At 36.8% G+C, this 8,826-nt stretch overlaps 1 long non-coding RNA gene across 1 annotated transcript; it reads left to right on the forward strand.

Annotated features, from left to right (window-relative positions):
* Nucleotides 1-1,623: 1,623 nt before the first annotated feature.
* On the forward strand, nt 1,624-8,188 carry LOC121412776. Its single transcript, XR_005969669.1, has 4 exons — nt 1,624-1,852; nt 5,990-6,173; nt 6,935-7,081; nt 8,011-8,188. It is a non-coding gene; the product is annotated as an uncharacterized LOC121412776 (long non-coding RNA).
* Nucleotides 8,189-8,826: the final 638 nt, after the last annotated feature.

Genomic DNA, 8,826 nt, shown 5'->3' on the forward strand with positions numbered 1-8,826 from the left:
ATAACCTTGACTTTTATTAGCATCTAGTCCTTTAATAATTTTAATAACATCACAAGTTTTAACTGGACAAAAGAACATAGACGAAGGGTAATTTCCTTTTAACCAGTGACTTATGTCTAGTTTAGGATCTGAACGTCCAGCTTCTATGCTGTCTTGAATTTTTTTTCCAATACTAACAAAATAATCATTAAAAATCTTAACAATATCTTGTTTTTCTGTAAAAATTTGACCATTGTGTTCAATTCTCATATCATCATTTGTAGGCCTTTTTTTGTTCATTACTTCATTAATCATATTCCACAAAGATCTTATATTGTGTTTAGCGCATTCAAACTTTTTCTGATAATATTCTCGTTTTGCTGTTCGAATCATACTATTAATAAAATTACGATTTCTTTTATAAGTATCATGTCGATATAATGTAGGTTTTTTAATGAATTTCTTATATAAAATATTTTTTTCTTTTATTTTTTGTTTTAATTGTTTAGTCATCCATGGTTTAGCTTTATTATCATCCTTCTTTTTTACTATGACAGTCTTGAAATATTCATCATACAATTGTTTAAAAATATCCAAAAAGGTGTCATAGCATTTGTTAACGTCATGTATATCATAAAGACATGTCCAATCAGTAAGGTTCAATTGTAAACAAAATCTATCAATGTTTTTGTCACTATAATCAACTTTCACATATTCATGTGACACTGTATCAACCTGATCATTTAGACCAACAATCATAAAAGGTGTCAAATGATCGCTAACATCTGTTGTTAAAATTCCAGCTCTAATAATATTTTCAACATGATTATATAGAATATTATCAACAGCTGTAGCTGAAGTTGTAGTCACACGTGTTGGTTTAGAGATTTGTGGAATGTATGAGTATGAAAGAAACATGTTTAGAAAATCCTGGACACTTGTTTCCTTACTACATACATCGACATTGAAATCTCCCATTACTATACACTCTTTCTTTTCTCCTTCAATAATATTCAGACTTGGTTGTATTGCATCTAGAAAATCCTGTACCTTCTGACCTGGCGGTCTATACAATACAGTAACTATTACATTGGTAACTTTAGTAACAATTTCAATAAATATGCTTTCTACACTGTCACCGACGAAAAATATCTAAATCAAACCTTCTTTTATATCTTAATCTTTTGGATATGTAAAGACCAACACCTCCTCCTCTCTTGTTTTGTCTGCAATTTCCTATAAATTCAAAATGTGAGATTCCAATAAATTGCAAGTCATTTTCTTTGAGCCATGTTTCTGAGACTCCAACTACAGTAGTAGGATCTTCTATAACATTAAAATCATTCAAAAATGATTCAAAATTACATCTCAAGCTCCTACAATTATAGTGGTATAGTTTTAAATTTGAAATCGCAACTTTATCCCAATATTCAAATGCTCATAACTTTCTCATTATTTGTCCAATTTTTATCAAACTTCCATTGATCTATTTCTTTGATTTTTCTGTTTTCACACAAGCTATCTTGTTCCAAAGGTTTGATTCTCCTTTAAGTTGTTCAACTGATAAACTATAATGTTTATTCAGTTAGAGGGCGCATTATTTTCTTAATAAAATATTCTTCCCTTATTCTCTTCATTACATTACACTGTCTGTGGCTAGATTTTGTGCGAAATTTAAAAAACTAAAATGAAAGAACTCAACGCAACTTGAAACATGTTGGTAGCGATTGTGAGGGCCGGCCATTGTGAGTTGTTTCTATTCCTGCAGAAATAATGATGCCACTTCTGAACTGTGACTAAATTTTTGCCTTGAAATTTAGCTTGTGCATCTCCAGACAAGATTGACAATGTCAGCCAACTCAGCCCCACACATGTAAGTCTGTGTTAGTTAATTTTCTGGAATTAAAAGTTAAACATGCTTGTGTCTTGTGTAACTTTTAGCTACCACACCCGATTCGCATATAACGCAGTTCCCAAGTATCTCTCTCCTTGTATTGTATCCTACCCATGGCTGCATTTCTGCTGCCATGCAACTACAGGAAAATTGAAGGCATGGCGCATTCAAAAATGCCATTTCTGCAAAGGCCAAAGCGCAAATTTATTATTAAGACGACTTACAGAATGAAGTCCTACGAAACTTACCGAACGATGTGAAGTCAATTCCTAAATAATATGATGAATGTCACTCAAATTAAAATGTGTAATTTAAGCGTTGATTTTTTGTCTCGCCCACCAGAGGTGAAGGCGAGACTTACTCAATTAGTTAGGGATCCAAATGTCGTCCGGCGTCCGTCCGTCACAAACCTGTAATGACACATAACTCCACAACCGTAAGTCGCTTTTCAACCAAACTTGGATGATAGATGGACTTGGGGGACCTGCATGTTATGCTGCAGTCTGAGGTCACATGGTAAGGTCAAAGGTCATTTTCAGGTCAACGTTAAAGTTTACATGCAAGACTCTTACGACACCTAACTCCGCAACCGTAAGTCGCTTTTCAACCAAACTTGGATGGTAGATGGACTTAGGGGACCTGCATGTTATGCTGCAGTCTGAGGTCACATGGTAAGGTCAAAGGTCATTTTCAGGTCAACGTTAAAGTTTACATGCAAGACTCTTATGACACCTAACTCCGCAACCGTAAGTCGCTTTTCAACCAAACTTGGATGGTAGATGGACTTAGGGGACCTGCATGTTATGCTTCAGTCTGAGGTCACATGGTAAGGTCAAAGGTCATTTTCAGGTCAACGTTAAAGTTTACATGCAAGACTCTTATGACACCTAACTCCGCAACCATAAGTCGCTTTTCAACCAAACTTGGATTGTAGATGGACTTAGGGGACCTGCATGTTATGCTTCAGTCTGAGGTCACATGGTAAGGTCAAAGGTCATATTCAGGTCAACGTTAAAAGTTTACATGCAAGACTCTTATGACATATAACTCCGCAACCGTAAGTTGCTTTTCAACCAAACTTGGATGGTAGATGGACTTGGGGGACGTGCATGTTATGCAGTCTGAGGTTACATGGTAAGGTCAAAGGTCATTTTCAGGTCAACGTTAAAGTATACTTGCAAGACTCTCTTATGACACCTAACGCCGCAACCGTAAGTCGCTTTTCAACCAAACTTGGATGGTAGATGGACTTGGGGGACCTGCATGTTATGCTGCAGTTGGAGGTCACATGGTAAGGTCAAAGGTCGTTTTCAGGTCAACGTTATAGTTTACATGCAAGACTCTCTTATGACACCTAACTCCGCAACCGTAAGTCACTTTTCAACTAAACTTGGATGTTAGACAGACTTGGGGGACGTGCATGTTATGCTGCAGTCCGAGGTCACATGGTAAGGTCAAAGGTCATTTTGAGGTCAACGTTAAAGTTTACATGCAAGACTCCAGTCTTATGACACCTAACTCCGCAACCGTAAGTTACTTTTCAACAAAACTTGGATGGTAGATTTACTTAGGCGACCAGCATGTTATGCTGCAGTCGGAGGTCACATGGTAAGGTCAAAGGTCATTTTCAGGTCAACATTTAAGTTTATGTGCAAGGCTCTTATGACAAGTGTTTTTCCAACCCAGTCATTTCACAAAGAAGTTTCGATATAATTCTCTTGCATGCCCTCGCAAATCACGATATTTCTGATTATTTTCATAAGTGGGCGAGACACAACCTTGGTCCTTGCGAGTTCTAATATATTTCGTCTACAGAGCGAAAGAGGGCGTGCGATTTATCTTCATATCAAAGACACTACAAAGTACAAGGAAAAGACTAGACACAAAAACTATCTTACATGTATTAATCGATGCAAAGCGTTACGCGAAGTCGGCAAAGTGTCCAATTTTTTTACTGTAAAGAGTTTGGTAGAACGTTAATTGGCAAACGAACGGTAGCACTTGCCGGGCTTCGTTCAACTAGGTATGTAGAATTTCCTATATATTTTTTATTTGTCATCGTTTTGAATATTTTCCAAAAAGTATTATCGTCAGCAAAAATAAGAAAAGCATGTTTTTGTCTCACCTGCGAAGCAAAGTGAGACTATAGGCACCGCTTTTCCGACGGCTGCGGCGTCAACATCAAATCTTAACCTGAGGTTAAGTTTTTGAAATGATGTCATAACTAAAGTATATGGACCTAGTTAATAAAACTTGGCCATAAGGTTAATCAAGTATTACTGAACATCCTATTAGAGTTTCATGTCACATGACCAAGGTCAAAGGTCATTTAGGGTCAATGAACTTAGACCATGTTGGAGGAATCAACATCGAAATCTTAACCTGAGGTTAAGTTTTTGAAATGTCATCATAACTTAGAAAATATATGGACCTAGTTCATGAAACTTGGACATAAGAGTAATCAAGTATCACTGAACATCCTGTGTGCGTTTCAGGTCACATACCAAGGTCAAAGGTCATTTAGGGTCAATGAACTTTGGCCGAATTGGGTATATCTGTTGAATTACCATCCTAACTTTGAAAGTTTATGGATCTGATTCATGAAACTTGTACATAAGAGTAATCAAGTATCACTGAACATCCTGTTCGAGTTTCAGGTCACATGATCAAGGTCAAAGGTCATGTAAGGTCAATGAACTTTGGCCATGTTGGGGTTTTTTGTTGAATAACCATGATATCTCTGTAAGTTTATTGGTCTAGTTCATAAAAAGTGGACATAAGAGTAACCATGTATCACTGAACATCTTGTGCGAGTTAGAGTAGTATTCAAAGTCAGCACTGCTGCTATATTGAACCGCGTGATGCAGGTGAGACGGCCAGAGGCATTCCACTTGTTTCAGTTATTGCATTTATTGGTGTCTCTATTTTATCAAACAATCATTGGAATTGCGCATACAATGAATCAGGAATCTAGTTTTAAAAATACCGACAAGCTGAATTAAGGTTGTGAACTGTATCAGAGCTGCCAAGTAGTATGGATTTTCAGTATTTAGTACTGAAAAATGAGAAGAATACTGATGGTTTCATGCAAAATACTGATTTCTCAAGTTTCAGTTAATTGTGTGTTGTCCTATGGTATTTCTTTGAAAATACTGATTTCCTCACCAAAATACTGATTTTCAGCTTTAAAAATACTGAAATGTTCTTGTCCAGGTTGGCAGCTCTGCTGTATTAGCGCCACCAACGACCTTCCTTTTATTTCCGTGGAAGAGACGTGCGAAGCCACTTTCCAGGCGGAAGTAAGGGATTTTGCTCTTTTTTGTGTCCTTTTTAATTAAAAAATATGTTAAAAATTGAAAATGGAACGCTTTCTACCAGAAAAAGCCCTGGTGAGTAGGGGAATGGATTTCGGCTAACAGCAATCACGTCATGAGGCGATGTTAACAACAACTCTAAAATCCATTGCGTAAACACGTTGGTTGTGCGAGGTTCATATAGCATATATTAACCTCGCAATAGTGTGAGCGATTGTGTCCTACCTTCATTAAAAGGAAATGAAACCTTTGGAACAAGTGCCACCGTATCTGGGCTTTGCCTTGGGAAGTTGTGTGGAAACAGAAAATCAAAGAATACGATGATAAAAATCAGATAAAATTGGACTGAGAAAAATTGAACAAATACAAGAGAGATGTGGATATGACGGAGCCAGAGTTTGTTGGTTGAAGGCTCCAATGAATAGACAGTGAGAGTCTCAATATGAAAAGAAATAGGGAAGAAAATAAAATGTAGGTACACTAAGACTAAGAGTTCCATATGCACCCCCACTAAAATTGAAAGTAAAAACATGGAGAAGGTTCAGAATAATATATCCAGCCCTATATATAGAACTTATATGGGGGAGTTGAATACTTGAAACATATACAAAAATTTGACTGAATAAAGCCATAGTGTTAAATTGTATAATCAACAGGTAATGTAAACAAGAAAATGTTTCAATGTCACAAAGTCATCAATCCTGTGGATATTGGTTTGTGTAAAGCAGGTTAGATGGTTAAGAGTTATTCCACTTCAGAAGAAAGAACTATAAAGTTTTCTCCTAAATTTATGTTCATACAGAGGGAATATAGAGTACTATTCACCAGAACACACTCACAGCACTAGAAAAGAGGTTCCATTTGGCAGAATCGGCCCAGCGGGAAGCGCAGAATATGTATTTAGATTAGGAAAAGGTTTTTGTCACGCTGGAGGATGAACTCGAGAAATTCAGCTCAGATGTCCAGAAGATGCCCAGAAACCAGTGGTAAGTTGTGCAGTATTTGTAATTATCATCTATACAGAGTAGAGATGCAATGAAAATGCGTATTTTGTTCTGCATCAATTGCCCGTGCAGTATCAGAGCTTATCCCTAGAATGGTCTGAAATCCGATGAATATACCATAGGCTCCTGTACAAATTTATTATTGACTATGACAGCATATTCATCAGTTTAGTGCGCATGCGCGAATGCGTGAAAGATAGAACGCGCACAACAATGAACACAATACGCAGCATAAGAGCACAACACTAACATCATAATGAACTACATTCAAGTTGCAAATTGATCTTATGAATTGATAATGCCATATGTGATATGACTTGTTCAATCAAATTTATCCATCTTTTTTGCGGGGGGGGGGGGGGGGCAGGGGGTGGGAAGATGATAATTATATTGGATGGCTTTATTAGCATAGAATACAAAAAATAGTCCATTCGATAGGGCCGATATTACACTCATCTGTGATTCATGGAATCTTTGCCCAAATTCTTGGAATATTTCTAGTATTCCATTCTGAGCCATCCAATATGATATGATTATTAGTGCGTCCCAGAAACATTGCCCCTCCATGGCCTTTGATTATTACATTGTATAATCAACAGGTCATGTGAACAAGAAAATGTTTCAATGTCACAAAGTCAACAATCCTGTGGATATTTTGAAATGTGTAAAACAGGTGAGATTTTAAGAGTCATTCCACTTCAGAACCAAGAACTAAGTCTTCTCTTAAATTTATGTTTCTACAGAGGTGATATAGAGTACTAGAAAAGAGGTTCCATCTGGTAGAATTGGACCAGGGGGAAGCGCAGAATATGGAGTTAGATTAGGAAAAGGTTGTTGTCCCTCTGGAGGATAAACTCAAGAAATTCAGCTCAGATGCCCAGAAACCAGTGGTAAGTTGTGCAGTATTTATAATTATCATCTATACAGAGTGTTTTAGCGATGCATTAAAAACGCATATTTTGTTCTGCATCAATTGCTCGTGCAGTATCAGAGCGTATCCCTAGAAAGGACCAAAATCCGACAAATATCCCACAGGCTCCTGTAGAAAATTTGTCATTGAATATGAGAGCATATTTAACAGCATAATGCGTATGCACAAATGCGTGAAAGATACAATGCATAAAACAATGAAAACAATGTAATGCGCAGCTAATACCATGGTCACATTTGTTCTAAGGCGGCCGTACGGCAAGTCGAAAACGGCCGTTTTATCAATTTTGATTCAAACCACCTATATGTAGTTGGACAAAAAATGTTGAAACGGCAGTTTTCGACTCGCCGTACGGCCGCCGTAGAACAAATGTGACCATAAACAGCATGACACTCAATGACGTCATCATGAACTTCATTCAAGTTCTAAATTTTTCCTTATGAAGTGATGAAGCCATATTTATATGATATGACTTATTCAATCAAATTTCTCCATCTTTTTTGCAGGGGGGAGATGATAATTATGTTGGATGGCTTTATTATCATGGAATACAAGAAATATTCAACACGATAGGGCCAATAATATACACTAATCTGTGATTCATGGAATCTTTGCCCAAACTCTTTGGCAAATATTTTTGGTATTCGATTCTGAACCATCCAATATGATATGATTATCAGTGCGTCCCAGAAACTTTGCCCCTCCATGGCCTTTGATTATTACATTGTATAATCAATGGATAATGTAAACAAGAAAATTTTTCAATGTCACAAAGTCATCAATTCTTGTTTATTGATTTATGTAAAGCAGGTGAGATTGTCAGAGTCATTCCACTTGAGAAGAAAGAACTACATTGTAAGTTTTCTCTTTAAATTTATGTTTCTCCAGAGGGTATAGAGTGCTATTCACGAGAACACAGCCCTGGAAAAGAGGTTCCATCTGGCAGAAGTGGCCAAACGGGAAGCGCTGAATATGGAGTTAAATCAGGAAAAGGTGGTCATGCAGGAGGATGAACTAAAAAAAATCAGATCAGATGTCCAGAAGATGCCCAGGAATGCCACCAGAACCAGTGGTAAGTTGTGCACTATTTGTAATTGTCTTCACAGTGTGTCCCAGAAAAAAACATAACTGAAAATTGAGTATCTGAATATAAGAATGGCCCAAATTCAATTTTTTGGTGAAATTGATTTGAATATGGAAATTGTTCCTATACAATGACTCATCTTGTGTATAAATGATAAATCTGACATTTTCTCGGAAATACCTTAAATAAAGGCGGAAAATCTGGTATGATTGCAAGAATAGTTAACCATGTGTATGAATGTAAAAATGACCCAAGTCCATATGATTCTAAAAACGACCAGACAAGCCACCAGACAAAAGGCCCCCACCCCGACACAAGTAAAGTGAATGTTCCTTAAAAAAGGTACACTTGAATTTGTTTTATGATGTTCTCTGATGTCATTTGGCCAAATAGGCCTATACTTCAATTGCCCATTTTTTTTTCTTGATATGACCTTTTATTAGGAGTGGGCTATACATGGGTCAAAAATACTTTTTTTGTAATTTCAATATGGGAACAGTTTTTTTTTATTCATTGTAATGTATCTCAACATGAAATGACAATATTTTTTCTCTCGGGTCCGAGAAAAAAGTGTGCCGGGCCAAAATCCAAAATGGCTGCCAAAACCCCGAAAAATCACA

Source organism: Lytechinus variegatus, chromosome 4 (assembly GCF_018143015.1).
Source record: "Lytechinus variegatus isolate NC3 chromosome 4, Lvar_3.0, whole genome shotgun sequence".
Lineage (NCBI taxonomy): Eukaryota > Metazoa > Echinodermata > Echinoidea > Temnopleuroida > Toxopneustidae > Lytechinus > Lytechinus variegatus.